Source organism: Parasteatoda tepidariorum, chromosome 8 (assembly GCF_982258835.1).
Source record: "Parasteatoda tepidariorum strain Cologne lab strain chromosome 8, Ptep-v5.0, whole genome shotgun sequence".
In the NCBI taxonomy this organism is placed as follows: domain Eukaryota; kingdom Metazoa; phylum Arthropoda; class Arachnida; order Araneae; family Theridiidae; genus Parasteatoda; species Parasteatoda tepidariorum.
In genome coordinates, this window is record NC_141762.1 from 50,213,479 (window position 1) to 50,234,754 (window position 21,276).

The 21,276-nt window shown below is 27.3% G+C and overlaps 1 protein-coding gene and 1 long non-coding RNA gene across 2 annotated transcripts in view; one reads left to right on the forward strand and one right to left on the reverse strand.

Annotated features, from left to right (window-relative positions):
- Positions 1–21,276, forward strand: part of LOC139425706 (uncharacterized) — a 148,800-nt gene that overhangs the window by 108,718 nt on the left and 18,806 nt on the right. The window lies entirely within an intron of this gene.
- LOC107441955 (cytochrome P450 4c3) overlaps positions 1–21,276 on the reverse strand; it is an 89,267-nt gene that overhangs the window by 66,957 nt on the left and 1,034 nt on the right. The window lies entirely within an intron of this gene.

The following is a 21,276-nucleotide window of genomic DNA, read 5'->3' on the forward strand; positions in this document are numbered from 1 at the left end:
TTTGAAAGTTAACAAATTACTCAATAAGAACAATAGTAATAAATGTCTCGTTAAAAATAATGCATGCCTATGTCAGGTAATTTAAATGCCTGATCACCTGCTGTCAACGAAGATGTTTTTAAAAACTTTTAATTCGCACTAATTTTGTATTTTATTTATTTATTCCAATGTAAATTTTAGCATCAATAAATTTTTGAACCTATGTTAAAATAATTTAAATAGACTATTAAGGATTTTGTTTCAAAACTCAACATTTCTATCAGTTGAACATGAATAGGGATAATAAATGAGAAATAAATGCATTTGAGAAAATTTTTATTAAAAAGAAATTATATATAAATTAATAAAATTTTTCCCTGTGATAATTAAAAATAAGGTTTACAAAAAACACCGTGGTTGTTATTTTATTTATTTTTAATTTAAAAATAGTGGCTTTTCACTCATGATTTTATTTTATAAATTTTATTGATGTTCAAACACATCGAATTCCGTATCAAATTACGATTTAAAGTAACGGCACTTTAAATGGCCCTTTCATCACATTATTTGGTAAAATCCATTTTACTAAATAATGCATTTTTACCATAAAATATTATACCATAAATTTCACAATAATATTTATTTAATTAGATTAAATCAGTGATTTTACGATAATTATTACGGCAAAAATTACGGTACATCAGATTTTTTGTGCCGGTAGTACACGTTTCTTTAAAAATTGATTTTACGGTAAAAAAGTCTCCCCGCTTTCAGTGCCGGTACTTTTTACCGTAATTTTATTCGGAATATTTTAGTGTAGTAGCATATTATTAAGTCCAAGAAGCATTATTTTACAGAAATATTGTCTAAGTTGACATTGATTTAAAAGTGCAGCGATTTGAGCGATATTATAGCATAAGTTGTAAGCATATAGCATAAAACTTCTAATAGTGCAGAACATAATTTTCTTATTATTCCGGTCGAATTATAAATTTTTTAATACGACGTTGCAAAGAACCTACAACTTTTTAGTTTAGCACAATTACTCAAATTAACGGAAGAATTAACAAAAAAATTTTTAAGTGGAACAAAAAACAGTCATAAAAGCATGCCGCGCTTTTTATTAGAAAAACTTCATGAAAATATTAAATAAGAAATAAATAAGCAAGACAAATAGTCCTCAAAGAGAATCGGGCTTACAGAAAATGCAAAAAATATTAGATCATCTAAATGGGTTTAAAGATTTAATAATTTAATACTATAACAGCAAAATTATGAATTACAGATACCCACCTTTGAAATTAGCAATCTATTTGAAATATTCTTTTTTAATTAAAACAACATATTTAATGTATTTATTATTGTTTTGAAGCAACGAATGTTTTTTTTCTCTATTGCATGTCGTTTGATTGTACGTTATTTGTGTAAAACACAATTTTATAAACAAAAAAATAAATCTTCTGTAAAAAGTTTTACACAAAAATAAAATAAAATAAAATGAATGACTAATGAGCTGTCGATGGCGGTTACAAAAGATGATTCTTGAGAATAAATGTGGTTTTGTGATCTAGTTATGTTTTTTTTTTTTTCTTTTCGGTTTCCTCGAATAAATCAGCAGTAGGAGGAGTGCCATTTTATTGTAATTATAATGCACGCACGTTGTCTACCAAATGGCCTTTTATCGTCAGTAAACCGGAAAAAAAACTTAACAAAACAATCTAGAAAGAAAACAGAAGCAATATGTTTTTCTTTGTAATATAAGAGTGGGCAAAAAATATGGCATCCGAAAGAAATAAAAAATGCTACATCTTTGTTATTCTTCGTTGTTTCTGTTACAATTTCTTACGTGAAATACAGAACATTCATTTTTACCAAAATTTAGTATTTCCGTGCATTTGCCATTAGTTTAAGACACGGAAAAATTCTCAGATTGGAGACTTAACATAATTTACAGCTTGGAAATAGGTATAATACTAAGTTTTTGTACTTTCCGTGAACTTACTTCTTTAGATAATGTACAGTGCGCAAAAAAAAGTAAAAACAGACCCCCCTGAATTACTTTTGATCTAATAATCGGATTTTTACGTTCTAGAACTCAATCTTAATGGCTCGAGAGGATGATCTCAATTCTCAAGCATGCTAATTAATAAGTGCAAAGGATATTTTAAATTACTAAATCAGACGGAAAAACGTACTTTCTCTAAATAAACATAATTGTTTTTCGATGAATTCGGATTTCTTGCACCCAAAATATTCTGCAATCTGGAAAATATGGTCCCAATAGTTTGGTCAGGACAGCGGTCCAAAGTTTGGACCCCTTAATGTTAATTTTATTTTGTGCGTATTTCGTTATATCTCGAAATCTTTTGAAGCGAATTGAAATATTTTTACACACAATTATAAAATTCATTTATCCAAAGATAATTCCTGGCAAAAGTAACTTTTAGTAAATATTTATAGTTTCTTATTATTTTATTTACGAATGGTCAAAAAATTTTTTGAATAGTATAGCATGCAATTTTTTTGCATTGTTTTAAACAATGTAATTTTGTGTGTCAAAACACACAATTTGTGCCAAATCGGTCAAATAATTCCTGGGAAATTGAGATACTTGAAATTCGATTTCTCAGGAACTATTAGACCGATTCGGCTCAATATTATGATTTTTTTCCATGATACATTCATATACTGAAATTGAATAAAATAATCTGAGTTACGGTTTCTTTAAAAAAAAAAAAAGAACTGTTGTAAAGGAGTAGAATAGTTATCAGAAAAAACGCAATTCTTTATTTTTATTTCAAATTGAAAATTTTTATGAGAAATCATTACGAAATTTGTTTAAATCCACATTCTTATCAGAATTTATTCAAAATATAGTTATTGATGAAAATATTATATATTTTAAATTTTACCAACTTTTTCATTTGCATCTTATATAAAGAAATTCACATAAACAAAAGAAATACAATTGAATTATGGATTATTTATAGGGTTTCGACATTTATAGGGTATTAAACATTTTTATTATTGGTTAAAAACACCCTAACTCGCGGAACACCTTATCACCCTTCCGCAGAACCCTAGTTTCCATGGAACACCTTTTGGGAACCGCTGTACTAGAGTATTAAAATAAATAAATATTGCCAAAGACTGCAATATTAATTTCTAGTATGCCAATTTTATTTAAAATTAGAAGAAACTGCTGTCGATGAGTTACAATTGTGTTTTGAATCAGCTTTAGGAAATCAAACGTGAACACAATGTGTACCTTATAAAAAAAACCGTTCGTAGCTCAATGCATCTGTAATACAGCTTAACTAAAAAAATTGGCTGATAAATAAGAAACTATAGTATAGTCCAGGGATGGCGAACCAATGGCACGCGTGCCATTTATGGCACATGACACAATATTTTGGGCACTCCACCGATCACAATTGTTGTTGCACTATGAATTGTTATTACACAAATGTTATTACGCTATGAAGTATATGTAACAATTAAATTAAAATTCAAAAAAACAAACAAAATAATAAACAATTATAAATAAAAAAATTAGAAATTAATGCTAAAAAAACAATTAATAACCATAAAAAGCAAGCTAACAATAAATAACTAGCAAAAAAATCAACAGTCCTGCTTAAACTAACATCCAACAATAAGTTATTGGTCATCTAATCTGCAACAACAGAAGTCACACTGATGTTACTTTAAGTTGAATTACGTGTAGAACTGAGACATTGCAAAATGTATTTTTTTCTTCAATGTAAATAAAGAGTTTTGAGTTGATAGTATTTAGTATTATTACTTTCCCAATAATCACGAAGTCAAAATTATTTGACGGCACGTCTATGACCTCATGAAGCAATTTTTTAGAGAAAATGGCACGTTGGTGTGAAAAGATTCGCCACCCCTGGTATAGTCCAACGGATCTTTTATATTTATTCAGTAAATAAAAAGTAACTATATTGACTAAACATTGATTGATATAGTTTTCACTCTTTTAAATTATTTACTTCATTCTTTTAAATTATTCTCTTCATTCTTCAATTAATTATTTCATTCTTTGCATTAGTTTGTTTTTAAATTATTTAAAGAAGTTAATTTTTTTAAAGAAGTTGATTAATTAATAAGATGCTCATAGAATATATAAACAGAATTTCACACTTAAACTAATTTTGTTGTATTATTTTCGTTAATTTATATAACTTTTGCTGTATGAAGTTTAACGCTCTCATGGTGAAATTAAATGAAAGTGATGTATTTTTAGTGACCAAAATTATGTATTAGTAAGTCAAAAATTTTAGCTAAAACAGGTTTTATAAACAAAATTAATGAAGAAATATGTCGATACTTGGAAAATAACAAAACGAAATTATAATAATACGTTGTTTCCAATATCATTTAGCCAAAATTCTAACTAACAAAAAAAACAATAACCTGTATGACTATCTCATTTAAATACTAGAACAAAACTGATACTGCTGTTCAAAAGAAGTAAAATTCTATAGGTTTCCACCCTGATAAGTTTTATGTTTTACAATTGAATAAAAAAACAAACTAGAATAACAGGCTCGTTTTTTATTTCTTTTTTGATTTTGACCATATAAAGCAGTTGATTTTAAACATTGTAAACAAGAAAGACTTCTGAAAGAAAATGCTCATCATAACATCTTAAGTTTGAAATAAAAAAGCGATTAAAAACCCACTTATTTGTCAGTTATTTCAATATTTTTTTTAAAAGAGTATAAATTGTTTGACTCTACAACTATCATAATGAAGGCCGATGGCTTTTGACTGATTTTTTTTACGTGATTTAAAATTTATCTAGAATATTAACTTAAAATTTGAAAGCCCTATTTTTCCCAATAACAGTTAAGTAAACAAACCAACAGTATCTTACCAGACAGTAATTTTACGTAATAGTATTTTTGCACCATCTCTATTTTCTAGCCATTTTACAACTTAACTAAGGTGACTAGCTTAGTTAAGTTTTGAAGTATACACTCTAAAGAGTGTATATTTCAAAACTTAACAAACTTCAAAACTAAACTAATCGCCCTTTATAATGGATGCTTGACATTTACACCTTTTTTACACCAATTTCAACTATATATTTTGAATTTAAATGGAAGTACATTTTCAACTCGTTTCTATAACATGTGTATTTTTTAAGACTCTGAGCAATTTTTTGAGTTGATTTAGCTTAGTTACACTTAAATGATAAGCACAAAATTAGCATTGAACATAGTGAGCAAAATATACAGAATTGAAACTTTTGGTGCAAGTTGAAAAAAATTTTATCATTATACCTAAGAGCATGGCATAGAAACCATTTATTTGGATATATTTACTTTTCAGTTTTGTGTTTTTACTAAATGCTTGAAAAAAAGAAATATACTTTTGAAAACTAGAGTTTTCGATAAACCATTACCACATGAACAGAAAAATTACCAAATGAATGGCTTAAATATCGTATACTTTGGTTTTATATTATAAATATAAAACCAAATAGTTTATAGCTTTATATTTCTATAGTTTTATATATAATTATAGTTTTTTTAAAAAAAAAAATTTTTTACCAGGAATGTCATTACTATACATTACAGTTATTTTACCAGAATTTTTTTCTCCGTATGTTTTTTAGATTTGATTGTACAATACTGTTTTAAAGTTGAAACTACTTTAACCTACTTCATAAGATACTTTTTCTTTTGAAAAATTGACATTTTTGTCAATTTAGTTATGAAGAGTCTCTAAATTTCTAATCAGGAGCTACATAACTGAAAAAAACACTTTGCCTGTTTAAAATAGCAATAACACAACGAGTCGAATTTAAATAAAAAAATTCTGGCACCAAATAATGCAAGCTTTGTCTGTAAGTCTGTGTAATAATAATAATAATAATTATTATTATTTTGAAATGTATGTGAACTATCTGGTTTTAGAACCAGACATTTTTTTTCAAATTCTTAAAATTACGTCAATTTGTATTATTTGTCCGGCAGTGTGCAAAGTTGGCTTAAAAAGCAAACATATCACAATGCACGTACACCATATAGCTAGGTTGCAGACTAGATCGAACCCAATGAAACCATTTCATCGCAAAAACTTTTTTCAAATACGGTTAAATTTTAACTTACACCTGTGTCTTACTAATTATTTAAAAACTAAATTGTAAATTTTTTTTAAAAAAAAAGTCAATTATTTATTTTTAAAAAAAAAGAGTTAGAATGCAATTCGTAAATGGACATAAAATACATTTTTAAAATCATAATTTAAACTTATTTAACAATAGAATATTTATTAATATTTTAAAACATTAAATTTCAAAGCTATCAGCGAATGAAGGCACTAACAGTCAGTCTTTGTATATTTTCGAGTTGGAAAAAGTTTTCAAATGAATTTGGAAACAATTCAACAAAAGATCCTATACATTCATACAAAGTGAGTACATGAAAATATATATAGGTGTTGGGTATTATAACTTTTACAGTTGGAAGCAAGTGATCAAGAGAATAAAATCTAAATTCAATATCAATTCGACACTGCGAAAGATATTGCCACTCCAGTCACACATCAGCTCATCTTGATGCCCTGGAATCTTCTTTCATTCATATGAATACTGACTCCTTTGTTAACGACATTAGTTTCTCACCATCTCTCCATAGCACACGGAAATGCATTTTACAATGATTTGCCTTCATCAATTCTTTTATCAGTTTTTTTTTTAAAGTTTTGTTTTATTTCCCACCTTTATTTTTTTATTGGCTCCTCTCCTTTCCTCTCTGATTTGAAATATAAAACGTTCTTCTCGTTTTATATTTCAAATCACCTTCCTTTTCTTCTCATTCCTGTCTGGCAAGACTTGAAAATGGTATTTTTATTAAAAAAAAGGCTTGAAACTTGTCGGCTGTTATTTCCAATTTGTATATTTTTGAAGCGAATGAAGTTTTTAATCAAGTAAGTTACTTTGTGGCTCACGATTTTACAATCCATTCAAAAACATAATATCATGTTTTCCACCACCACATAATCATTTAATAATTTCATCAAACGTAACGCTTTTAAAAAGCTTTAACATATTCGCAGCACGCATTAAACTATCTCTTTTATCAATTACATGAGCCATCTTCATTTTGTTCACGAAATCTTCGCATATTCTTCAAGTTACTCTCGTCTTTTGATAAATTTCTTTTCAAAATTGATACTAATCAATAACGAACAAGGGTTAAAGTACTTAATTAATTGCCGTAACGAAAGACTATTAAGTAAACACTAATAAGTTCATGATGTTCGTGTATTAATAATTACTTGGACAGGAACATATTTTAACTGGACAGGAAGTTTCTCTAACAAGGAAAAAAAGTAGCTCCGTATGCTAATCTCTTTCACTATTGAGAAAAATGCTAATTTTTGAAAAGTTGATTAGTTGACTCTACTGTGCTTATATTTAACAAATTCTTATACACACACATATATTATATATATATATATATATATATATATATATATATATATATATATATATATATATATATATATATATATATATATATATATATATATATATATATATATATATATATATATTTATATATATATACACACACATATATTATATATATATATATATATATATATATATATATATATATATATATATATATATATATATATATATATATATATATATATGTTTTATTTTAGATCTAGACAGACCTAAGAATCACTTATAGACTCTACACCAGGGGTGTCCAACTTACATGAGGCCGGGGGCCGCAACTTTATCAAAATTTTATATAGGACTCTTTTATGTTTGAAGGAACTTTAAATATTACTGTCAGAGTTTTATCAAATCGTACAAAACAAAAGTATTGAATTACAAATTAAAATAAGAAGTAGATTTTTAAAAATATTTAATTGCATATTAAAAAATTCTGGCTACAATAACTTTAATGTGCACCTATGTATTAAACATTTAATGTGCGACAGATATCTAATTGTTAAGATTTGAAACTTTAAAAGAGGTTGGTATTAAAACTTACATAGTAGCACACAAAATGTTCAGTGAGAGAATTGTGGTTTGTCTGCTGCAACCACCAGAGAAGAGATATTTACATTTTAAATTTAAAATTTACAGATGCACATAATTTCGTTAAAATGAATGGTTTCAAAAAGTTAAATCGGAAAATTTCTTCGAGAAAATTTCTGATACGCACTTGCTAAATTATGTTCACAAAGTTCTAAAAAGTAAAAAAAAAAAAAAAAACGAGCAACATACACGATCATTTTTGTATTTGAATAAATATTTTCTTGGATGCAAAACCTGAGAAATAAATTTTTTGCTCCTTTGGTATGTTAAATTTCACAAAAACGAAGAAATTAGGTTTTTTTTTTAACGAAAAAAGTATTTTAAACCCATATAGATTTTTTACGAAAATTGTCCGCAAAAAAATGACAACTAATATGTTTTAGTTAGCGTGCCACAATCTCACAATTTCTTTATATTTACGGTTTTGAAGCCGCTTACGACTGTCATAGTTAAGAAACTGTGAATACAAAACTATACTGTTTTGAAACCATTAATAACTACTATAGTTTCTAAATCATAAAAATAAACTGATATTGGTGTTCTGTAGATGCTGCGTCATTTATGCGTGAAGGATAGTTTCGTCTTCTAATAGTCGAAAGTCACCAATTGAAAAGTGTAGGTCACTAGAAATTTTTCATGTGTTGAAATAAATATTAATGTATCAACGCTGGGATTCGAACCCCTGTTCAATGGGTCATGAGATTTACCGTTTAGCCCTACGAGCTACAGAATAGACACAATTGCACGAAACAAAATGTCTTCATCAGGTGGGTCTAGTTGGAGAGGATAAAATTTAGATTAAAAAAGTGCACTAGCTGGAAGCAAACAGTACACGTTTTGACTAATACTTAACAGTTTGAATATCATCTTTTTTATGGTTATTTGACTGTATAATTTCCAATTTAATCATTTTTACCGAGAAAGTTTTGACAGTGTGTGACTAGTGGGTGACTTAAAGCCGGATTCAGAAAACAGCTTCATAAGTTAATTAGCAGTTTATTCCCTACTTAAGTATGATAACGGTACTATCACGTTCTTTCCCATTTGCATTTTCTTCTATGCACTTTGCCTATTCTTTGTTTTTGCAGTGTTTTCACTACAGCGCGAGAAAGCGAGAATCTCGCATATTTTTTTATATTCTCGCATTAAAAAATGATCACCGCGAGAAATTCGCGCATTCTATAAACCAATTTTAAAATTCGCGAATTTCTCGCATTTTGAAAAAAATTTCTCATTTGCGCCATTTAGAATAAAATCCGTTTCACTTTTCTTCCTGGATCTTTTATTATTTTCAACATCTGCCCCACTATCTAGCTTCCCTATTTACCAGTATTGTTCAGAACCTTTTCGAACAACAGAACACCATCCTTCCGAACCACGGAACCTCTTTTAGAACGCATTTCTCTGCAACCACGTGTTTATCGTAGGTAAGGTTTCTTCATGTAAGACGTTCAAATTTTTTGCTCGTTATTGTAAGATGGACAAATACCTTGTAAAGCTAATATCTTCTACTCCGAAACGGACAAATGAAAATGAAACAAATGTGGGTAGAAACGATCAAAACGAAACAAATACGCATTTGAGCAACCTAATGAGAATAGCTGATGAAAAAGTAGATGTAGAACATTTTCCATATGATGATGCAGCAAAAATATTCAATGCTTTAAAAATTAGAAGATGTTAAAAATTCTTTATAATTAAAAAAAAAATTTTTTCAAGTCTCTTTGTGTTTTTTTTTTTTTTTTTTAATTTTTGAAATCTCACTTAACTTTTTGAAATCTCACCCTGTTTTTGAGAAAGGGTGAGAAATTCTCACCCATTTTTTTTCTGAGATGAAAACACTGTTTTTGGTTTATGCTTTAAAACCACACTTATACCTATTACAGTGTTCTCCCTATGCGTTTTTAGAAAAGTGGTCCACCAAGCTCTGACCTTTGATCCCCATTAATGCTCCCTCTTCAACCTTTTTATAAAAATAAAAAAACATCTCTTAAAAATACTGCCCTTTTACTCATATTCCTTTAAAAGTTATATATAACTCACTGCTTAAATAATAATTGAACACTGGTAAAATTATCTGTGTTTATAGGTTTAATTCTGATTACTGTTATAAATATCTACTTTGTTAGGATTGTTCTCAACTGGTTACAATTTTCTCTTTTTTTTTCTGAAAGGGTATGGTAAGGAATTTTCTTAATTTTTAAATAAAAATTTTTTTTAAAAAAATGCACCTTTGAATGTTTATTTTTTCATAATTTTCAGTTTTAATTATAGAAAAACTTTTAAAGTAGTTTATCATTTAATCATTTAAATTATGCTCGGAGATTGTGAGATTTTAGAATGCGTTCGATTATTTTTTATAAGCTACAAATTGTTCTCATGTTTTGGTAACGTGTGAGAATTATTTTCTGAAATATATACATAAAATAGTATAAGATGGTAATTCAAAAATTGTTCAGTTATTACATAATATTACGCAATTTAATACATTTCTGCAGTGCTAAGTGAAAAAATAAAAATTCAAATCGCCCCTTTCAAAATTCGAAGTGCCATTTTCTATGATTAAGTACCCTGACTTTTTTACATTTCTAGGAAAAACTGTGATATTTTGAAACAGAAAGAAACAAATTATAAAATTGTATTTGTTTTTGTATTTTTCAAAATGCTTTTTAATAACATTAAATCAAAATAATTATTTCATAATTAAACAAGCATTAAAAAAACGTTTTATGTTTTACCCAAAAAAAGATAAATTTTATAATTAATTATTTCAAGAATCAAAAATAAGATCTTAGCTTAATAGTTTTTAAAACAAATTAGTCTCAAAATTTTAAAAAAAATCATTCGAATTATAGTCTTATAGTTTTAACCACATCTTATGTTTTATCAAACGCATCCAATCTGTTTCTTCCAAATTTGTAAAGACGTTCCTTTAAAACTAATACCTAGCAGTATCTTCGACAAAACAAAAAAAAAAGTTACTGAAAATTCTTACAAGATAATATATCTGACTCAAAGGATAAAAACACAATTTGTTGTCGATAGGTTTTTTTTTTAATTTTTATTGTTAGACCTTTTGACCATAACATTCTATACATAACATCTGATGAGGTCAATGAAGAATTTATGGTTTCATTCTTTTGTTTCAAGAATTTTTTTGTCTACAATAAATAAAAATATTCACAGGAATAGAAAGAAAGACATCACCTTTTAACCAACAGCTAATAAAAAACTTTATAGTTGTTTTCATGTTACTGTACTTTTTAATTTCGTAGTAAAATGGTATGAGGAAAATGTTTCTCCTTTTTTTTCAGTGTAGTTCCTTCGTAATTAAAAAAGAATGAAAATAGTTGTAAATAAAATATAATTCCATCGCAAAACTCTAGGAAATAAGTTTGATCTTAGACTCGGACCATAAATCTACTCACAACCAAATCAGCTTATTTGGACTTACATATATGTTATTTGTAATTAAGTACCTGCGTGTCACATTTTATAATTGTAGTAATTGGAAAAATAATTTACTCCTATTGATATACAGGAAATCTTATACCTTATTATTCACCGACTATCTTTTTCACAATTTGCTAATTATTTATAGTATTATTTTGTTTCCAGAAGAAACAGGAAAAATATATTATTTATTTATTTATTTATTTGAATCCGTTGCTAGCCTAAATACAATAGGAAAATAAATCTGAATAATTTAAGTACAGCGTCTGTGCGTACAGAAACATAGTTGAAGACAGTATACAAAGTCACATAATTGCACTTAACTATATCTGCTTACCAATACAATCGCCTATTAATTTCAATACACATATGTTTTTATATTTAAGCACGAAGCAGTTGCTTGTTTTTCTGATTTCCTTCCATTTTTGTATCAAACCTTCGCAGTGAAAAAAATTAGTAATAATAAATATAGCTTTTAGTGCCTTGCCAAAACAATATCAGAGCAAAGTTTGGATCACTATATTTATCACTTTGATATTTTTTCCTATAACGGTCGTTAAACAGTCGACCCAATGTTAAGTTTACGATTACAATTGTTCAACTCCGCAGCCTTGTAATTTTGAACCCATTCCAGAAGACAAGGGAACTATATGATCAAGCATTGGGAGAAATTTGCCTTCACAGAGGACTTTTTGGCTGAACTAACCTGTATTTGCATTACATAAAGAGGAAAACCAGAAACCGGTTAGTTTGACGCAAGGAAACTCTAAACCAGGATCCGTCTACAACTGATGATATTTTTCGTCAGCACTGTAGTTGGTGCGAGCCGGAAGCGGAGTTCGTATCGACTGGGATTCAAACTCGGGAAACCTCATTGGGAGGCGAACGCTCTTTCTCCTGAGCCACCACTGCTCATATATACTTGATATGAGATTTTTCTATTGCATTAAACCAGAGGTCGCCAAAGTGGTCTATATAGACCCCCAGGGATCTATTTAACATAAGCGGGGGTCGAATGGGGGTCGATCCGAACAGGAAGGGTCGATAGGTCGAAGGATTATCAGTATTTTTCAGATATGTGACAATTAGAAATAAAAGAAGACTTGGAAATATATACAGGTAATCTTCAAAAATTGAGCGACGATTTTAAACTGCATTTTGTTGATTTGGAAAACATTGACATCTCTGATTGAATTATTGTGCCATTTTCTGCTCAAATTAAAAACGTGGACATCAACCTGCAAGTTGAACTTGCTGAATTATTATGGGGATTTGAAGCAAAGACGCTTTTTAAAAATTTGACAATAAGCAAATTTTGGACAAATATAAATATAATGCAAAAATATGTAAGACTTCACGAAATAGCTCAGCCATTTATGATAGCATTTCCAAGTTCCTATATGGTTGAAGCCGGTTTCAGTCACGTATTTTCAATCTTAACTAAGAACAGAAATAAATTAAATGTGGAGTTTCGAGGGGATTTAAGATTAAAATTGACCAATTTTGAATCCAATATAACGAACCTTGCAGAGAAAAAAAACACCAGGCACACCCATGTCATTGATTAAGAAGCAATAAATCCGTAGTTACTTTACTTATTATTTCTACTTACTTATAATTACTTATTATTTCATAAATATTAAGGTATTTACATTCCAACATTAATATATTTTTCATAAAACTATTGTTACACTATGCACTATTACTTTAATAAATGTTCAAAATCATAAAATAAATGTACTAACACAGTATCTAATAGAGTTTTATTTTAATTAACAGAAAATTACTTTTATGGGGGTCGTTGGAGATTTCGAAAAATTACGTAGGGGTCGATGATCAAAAAAGTTAGGCAACCCCTGCATTAAACCATCAGATCAACATAATACGAACCAAAATCGCGTGTAAGAGGTAATTAAATGAATATGCAAAGCATGGTCAAAACTACCGGAATATGTTAAAGTTAACCATATAATCTTTAGAACCATTAAGAAGTTCAATAATTTCTAGTGAAGCTCTTAAGTAATGATTTTGGTAAAATGAGCAATAAAACATGGTTATTATTATACGTAATAAAATTTGATAAATGTGGTGAAATTTGGTAGTTTTATCATAATACCTAAGACTATAACGTAAAACCATTTATTTGGTTAAATTTACTGTTCGGTTTATATTTTTTTACTAAGTGCGTTGTAGTAAAACTATAATTTTCAAAGCCAGAATTTAAGGCAAATCATTGCCATATGAGTGGAAAAAGTAACAAAGGAATATTTTAAATACCGTATAGTTTAGCTTTTATCACCAAAATTATGTTTTTTTTTTTTCGTTTTTCTTCTTAAAAGAAATATAATTACCATATAGTACTGTAATTTTGTCAGAGTTTTTTTTTTCTTCAAGTGGAATATCTTCGGATCTAAAATTTAGCATACTTAACGGTTCACGGATTAATTCATCATCGAATACTTTAAAGGGGGTTAATTTGATAAAGGAAAATTTTAAGTCAAAATTATGTTATTTATGCTTAACTATGTAATGAATATGCTTACAAGGAATTAAAATCATGCGAAAGTTTATTATTACTTAAATTTTTTTATTAAAAACTAAAGAAGAGTTAGTGTTTTGAAACTGTTTTGCAGTAGTGTGCTTTGAATAATATTCATACGATTCCTTGAATAATATTCATACGATACCTTAATAAGCTAAAAGAAATTTATTTCACAAAATCGAAAACACACGCAATTTCATTATAACAAAGCTCAAAAATGGGAAAAAAAACCTTTTTAGGAAGTATTCATATGTCTAAAAATTTATAAATCGTGCCTGAATTTTTGTATTTTAACGTCTTTCCAGTTCAACTTTTCACGTATGCTTGATTAAGTACTAGCATAAGAACAATAATAAGCTGAGTTAAAAAATAAACAATGACGAAAAAATTCATCAGATAGTTACTTTTTATCTTGAATAATTGCTAAAATAATGATATCATTTGAAGTTTTCTGATTTGAAAAAAGAAATATGTTAATATGTTAAATTACAAATATCATTTTCTCCGAAATTATTAAGACATAGTCAAGATTTTTTAAAAATTACACACTAATAATACGTTGTTTTATCTTGTTTATCAAATGAAATGTAGTACTGAAATAAAAATTAGCACATTAAATCTAAAATATTCATTATTTTCTTTTTTTTTCTCGATTAGTGTCTCAAAGGCTATTTTTCTTGTGTTTTTGAAATGCAGTACAATTTAAAGCAGTGTAGAGTCAAATTAAGAACAAAGGCAACATTATGTTCTGCTTTAAAAAAAGCGAGCCTCTTTTGTTCATTTTAACGATATGTTTGTTTGCCATGAATGAAGTGTTACCTGAACCAGCGGATGAAAAGGAAACTGGACTTTAAAAAATATTAACTTTTATTTACTGCTTCTTTTGAATTAGTTTTATTACTTCCCATAACGCTTTTAGAAATTTAAAACGCTTAACAGAATAATGACTTTTGAAATGAGAACGAGCTTTAAAATATTATTATATTACTTTTTACGTAAAAAAACCCGTTTACATGGACTGTAAAAATATAAAGTATCTGTAAAAAAATTTCTTCCTTTGAAAAAAAAAATAAAATTAAAAATTTAATTTAATTCTAAAGATAACCCTATCTATTTTAACCAAGAAACAATGAGGAAGGAACGAGTTTTTTTATCTAAAAAAGGGAAGATATTTCATACATAATAAATTTAATATAATATATTTTACATAAAATAAAATATACTTGATTTTTAAAATAATTCATAATATTTAAAAAAAAAAATTTGGGTAATCAGTTTTTATATTATTGGTGCTTTCATTGATATTATGCCTAAAAACGCTTAAACGTCCGTTAAAAACGTTTTTTTTTTAACATATTCGAAACAGATCTAAAACATGTCAGGCAAAACTTAATGTTTGTCGCAGAAATTATTTTGTTACAAAATATTTTTTTAGAGTTTGCACTGTTTTTTACAACACATTTAAAATTATATTTCGGCGCATTTAAAATGATGCATTTCTTAAGGAAATGCAGCAAGAGAAGAGATAACGAATTCAAGTAAAGACGCTGAATGTTCTTAAACATTAATCTTTTTATCTTTTCCACGCATGACTTCGCACACAACTGTGTATCCAGATGATCTGAAAAGACGTTAAAAGAAGACTTATTTTTTGTATTTTCTTTTTAAACGATATTGATGTTCGCAATAATTTCGCTGCATGAACAATTTTTATTTAATTTTTACAAACTAAAATTTTAATTTTTCGTGAGTCAAAAAGAGTTTTTAAAGATAACAGTATTTTTTACATAATTTTATGTAATTAAATGAATAAATTTTAAAAGTAGGATTTGAAATTACTCATTCTACACACCATGTATATGTGCGATACACATTATGCTAGAAAAATTTTAAAACTTACAATTGTTATAATTTTAATATATTTATTCATTGTTTTCTAAGCATTTAAAATAACATAATTGGATATTAGTTACAAAAATCTTTTCTATTTTTGAATTTTACCTTTTATGTTGTTTTATTATGCCACTTCCTGATATAGGTACTTGCTATCAAACAGCTTTTTTTCCTCGATACTTCGTTCTAGAGCTTACTGACATAATGCAGTGGTAAAAATTACAAAAAAAAAAAAAAAAAAAAAAAAAAAAAGCGAAAATGCTTGTTCTAGTCGTTCCTTTCCTAACAATGCCACAGTGCTTAGTTACTTCAAATAGAAACACTATGGGGAAGAGCATGGTCAAAACTATCAGAATACGATAATAGCTACCCTTTTCTGCCTCTATGGGAACACTGAAATGTTCGGTAATTTTTACAGAAGTGCTTTGATAATGATTTTGGTAAAATTAACAATAAAATATTATTTTACAATATGGGATGAAATTTAGTAAATGTGGTCAAGTTTGGTAACAATACCATAACACATGGCACATTTTTGAACCATACCATAGCGAACCATACCATAAAAATGTAGAGCATGGCAAGAACCATATTTTTGAAAACCAGAAGTAACCGAATAAAATGGAATTCGAGTAAACCCTTACCATATGAATGAACAAATTACAAAATGAATGTTTTAAATATCGTATATCTCAGGTTTTATTACCAGAATTTTGTTAATTTCTTTACCAGAAATATTTGTCATTTCCATATTCTACGGTAGCTACCAGAATGTTTTTTTCCGTGAAAAAAGAAAAAAAACACTAAATATAAAGAGAAGGGTAACAAAAAACAAATTGAACAAAAATGAAATAAATTTTTTATCGCAATGTTCTGCTTATTTATTTTTGGAAGATCTTATGTTTCCTGGGTCATCCAAAATGGAAGTTAAAAAATTACTCAAAAAACTCTATTTAAACTATTCTATTAAACTAAACTAAACTTTTAGTAAGATTATTCAATGGGTTAAATTGCCAATAAATATTGTTATCGCATCTCATCAGCGATGTTAAAAATCGGAATTTAAATATGTGTAAAACCAACACTTTGCCTCAACATAATTTAATGGCTATTAAAAGATACGCTTTATGAATTATTCAGAAGTGGTTTTCATGTAAGAAAAAACAAATCATTCGAGAATATCCCCTTTATGTATTCGATTATCGTCAGGCAGACGAGGAAACCTGAGTGTGCGAAAAAAGAAAAAAAAAATGTAATCAACCTTAGCGCCAATTGCCCACTATCGTGTATGGGTGAAACACGTGTCGTCTTTTAGGTTAAGGAACTAAAATATGCAAATCTGATGATCTGTTATGTTGATCTTCTTCGATCAATAACAAAACAAGCATGCATAGTTGTACAAAAATACAAAAAATCGTTGAGCTTCTTTAAGATCTTTGAATAAGTGCAAAGTAATTACACACTGGAATGAAATTGACATTGATCTAAAAGATTTGACTTGGTAAAGAAAACAAACCGTGAATCTAACGCAGTTAAACTATTGATTAACATTTTTTTAAATATATTTTCTTTAGCCCATTATCGCGTATGAAATACATGTCGTCACGTAGGTTGATGAACTACATTATGCAAGCCTGATGATCTGTTGTGTTCATCTTCTTCTTTGATCAGCAATAACAAAATAAGGATGTAGATGTTGGAAAATTTAAAATCGTCGAGTGTAATAATAAGATGTTTAAATGATGTTATCGAAACAATTGCACACTGAAGTGAAATTGACATAGAATTAATAAATTTTATTTGCAACTTTTCTTTATATATCAGAATAGTGAAAGGTTAATATATTTTAGCAATACTTAGCTGTTTTTATTGCACAGTTTTATCAAAGAATTTATGAAATATATTTGAAACTAAGGAAAATTAGATCTGTACCAAGATCAAAATTGCGCGTATTACCAATTTACCAACGGCTGCGCTGATGGTGAAAGATATTCTTCAAAAATTCAAAACAGAAACGAAAAAAATTTTCCTTAGCATTTGGTTTTTAATTTTGTACACTCTATTTTTGTGTTTAACTGCCAGAAATAATTGCAGATAAAAGTAGACCTTTATAATATACAATTCGCTTTATTATCGATAGCAAGTACACAGTAAAAAATTACAATTGAAATTGCAATATAAAAAACCGGCACTTTTGGTGCCTTATCCGTAACAAAAATTTACTGTAAAATCCATTTTTATCGTAATATATGATAGCGTATGATTCACTAGTATCGTATCATAGCGTATACTCACGTGATTTTACGGTAATTATTATTGTAGAATTACAGTATATCAGATTTTTTGTTCCGTAATATGTTCCTGAAAAATTCGTTTTACTGAAAATAGTACCGGCACTATGAATGTCACCACTTTTTATCGTAATCTGATGAGAAATTTTTTACATTGCAGCTGAAAAAATTTTTGCTTGATTATTAAAATTATTTTTACGATTTTATTTTCGTTTCTTTTATTAACATGCAATATTCTATAAAAGATAGATAATTTTTTTTCAAAACAATAGTGCCACACATTTAGATTTATTTCGCATGTGAATTATGTTACTAAATTTAGTAATCACATCTAAAAATTGTCAAATTATTGTCACAAATCCTAAATCAATCAAATAAAAAATTTTAGATTTGTTCATTTCTTTGTGAATACCTTAGACAACTCCGACAGAAATATAAAGTTCACTGTTTAATTAGAATCTCCTTAAAATGCTTTACAAATATAGTGCAAACCGTATAGTTATATAGACAAACTAGTTTATGCAACATTATCATGGAGTAATTTTTTTTTACTTAAGTCTGACAATGACACATAATAATACACTTTAACCTTTGCAAGGTTACAGTCCATTAAACTCCCTGTTACAGTGATAAAAAAAATGAAATTACAAAACGTAAAATGTGTAACCATAAACTATTCATCCATAAAAATAGGTATTTATTTAGGGGCTTGGTATGCAATTAGAAAAATTGTAAACAAAACGATTACGTGAAGTGGTCCAGTTTTGATTTGTATTACGTGTTGAAATTGAGTTTATTCAGAACTGAACCTATTTTCAAACGCTTCGTTTTAATAAAGGTGAATTTTGTTAGAATAAATACATTTCAGATAACTTTATCCAATATTAATCCCTACAATTAGCTTGTTTACAAAAGTAATCATTCGTGCATGAACAGAGAAATGATCCTTTAATGTATATTTATGATGGATTTCATTAAAAAGAAAGGTGTCATTTTAAGGTTAATCTCTTACGTAATAGTATATTATTGTTTACTAGAAAACTACGTAAGTATTTTAATTCCACAAGCTTATTTTTTCTATCATTTCCAATGTGATACAATTGAAGAGCTTATCTGAATGTTAAATTCACAGTTCATTGGTTTTTGTACAGACAATTTTAGAATGTTTAGAAATATGAGAAAGATTTCCACAAAAGACAATGTTACCCATTAAAAACATTTTATTTAATGACTTTTTTAATAAATTAGTTATCCATTTACTTCAGATAAAAAGAGATTTATGAGTAAAAACTCTTTGGAAAATTTAAATAATTAATGTTTTCTGACTATATTTCAGACAATCTTTCAAAGATCAAAATGTTTGCAAATAAATATCATATAAAATTTTAAACCGTTTTTAAAATGCCACTCGACATGCTTTTTTATTAAACCCTTTAATTTGCAAAATAATAATGCATTTATCTTAGAAATAATTAGTAAGTACATATTGATAATTTGTTTTAACTAATAACAATAATTCGTAATATTTCAAACATATTTTTTATCATTTAAAAAAAAAATAGGGGATTAAGCATTTTATTGAACTGGAACTGAAATAATGAGTTACTTTACACTTAATAGCTATAGGTTATAGAAATGTTCTTAAGAATACTGCTATAGGATATGTAATGCTATAGAATATTTATTTAAAACCTATGTGACGTATGTGAAAAAAACCAGGGTAATATTAGGAATTTACGGCAAAACTTAAATTATGAAATCCTATTTTTTTAAAAAAACAAAATGGTTTTATTCATTAAATTAACTACACAGTATTGATCATGAAACATAATTTTAATAGTAAAGCAATTGATTTTTTTTCCAATTTTTATTATGATTATTTAATTTCAAAATTGGATTATTTAATTTTACTATATATATTTTAGAAAAGGAAAAACATTTAGCAGAACATTTAACCGAGAGCAGTTGTGATGGAGGTATAAAAGTAATAATACCTTGAAAAATATTATTCTGATAAAACCTAGTTAGGCTTACAATCTCATATTATATATTTTTTATTACATATTAAATAAATTAATAATGATAAAATATAAACTAATTTACGAACAGTTTAAATATAGGAGAAGAGTTGAGTTCCTTCAGTTTGCTTACGCTTATAATTAGTCTTCGAATGATTAAATAGTTTATAGTGACAATTTTTCTTTCTTTTTTGTTGATGTAAGGAAACACTTATCTCAGTGAAATAGGAATTTTTTTTTCTTACACGTACTCTTATAACTAAAGATAAAATTACTGACCTTTACTAAAATTTGGAATTAGATTCTCAGTTATTAAATTTTAATTTTTTTCCTATAATCACGAAAAGGGTAGCAAAAAAATTCATTTTTTTCATCTTTGTAACAGAACTCCCTTTCACATAGAAAGGAACATTTTAGTTAGAGGGCTCTATACAGATCGAGTAATTAAATTCTTCGTTAGTCCATATGGGGACATTTTTCTCTCTTCCCTTCGAATTTTCTATTCAGCTTCAAAGAAGTATTTTTCCAATTTAAATCTTAGTGGCTTTAATTTTTAAACACATACATTCTATTTAAAATGTTCTATTGAATTAAATATGATATTTAAAGCGTTATGACTACCACCGAATAGTTTCAACTTTTTTAAAATTTTCAAATTCATTCTCCATTTTTACTTATCGATTTGAATATTTTTTTTTATTCTGAATTAGAGTCACTTTTAATTTTTGTTACATTTAAAAATTTAAGAAGAGAAATTAAAATAATAAATAAATAGAAAAAATATCCGAAATAACGCTTTTTTGATTTAAATTTTTATTTTTAATTTCTAAACATACGTATGTAATTATAATTTCATTTTGAATATTTTAATTTTTGTATATTATTTGAATTTTGGGACTGGTGAAAATAGTAAGCTGACTGGGGAAAGTAAGTAGTAGTGAGTAGAAAGCTGATATTGCTATGCGATATATGAAAAAACTGAACTAGCAGTTTCGAAGGTTGGCAAGC